Source organism: Psammomys obesus, unplaced genomic scaffold (genome assembly GCF_907164565.1).
Source record: "Psammomys obesus unplaced genomic scaffold, mPsaObe1.curated_primary_1811, whole genome shotgun sequence".
Lineage (NCBI taxonomy): Eukaryota > Metazoa > Chordata > Mammalia > Rodentia > Muridae > Psammomys > Psammomys obesus.
In genome coordinates this window covers 13,400,340-13,400,892 of record NW_026591598.1, presented here as the reverse complement: position 1 = coordinate 13,400,892, position 553 = coordinate 13,400,340, and positions in this window count along the sequence as shown.

Sequence of the window (553 nt, the reverse complement as noted above, 5' to 3'; positions counted from 1 at the left end):
GGCGAAGCCTCCGTTCTTAGTTTCGTGTGGGCATGGGTGGGCATGCAGGTGTGTGCTCAGGTGGGCCTCAGCTGTCTTCCTGAGTGTTTCCCGTTTTGTTTTTTATCCTTTCACAATTTCATGCCTACTTGCTATGTACTTTGGTCCAATCCTCCCCCTTACCCTCTCTCATCCCCTTCCCTCTTCCTCCCACGCCTTCCTCCCTCCCTCCCATCAAGCCCTCCTTCTGCTGTTATACCTTCCCCCAGACCTGCATGCCATTAGGGCTGAGTGAGAGTAACTTCCCAGCGCCCTCACCATTCCACCAGCAACCATTAGTCCTAGCACAATTTATTTATTTATTTTTTATTTTTGAGACAGGGTTTCTCTCTGTAACCACTCTGGCTGTCCTGAAACTCGATTTCTAGACCAGGCTGGTCTGGAACTTACAGTGATCTGCCTGCCTCTGCCTCCTGAGTGCTAGAATTAAAGCCACAAAGCCTGGCTTTTACTACTTTATTTATTTATTTATTTATTTATTTATTTATTTATTTATTTATTTATTTATTTATTT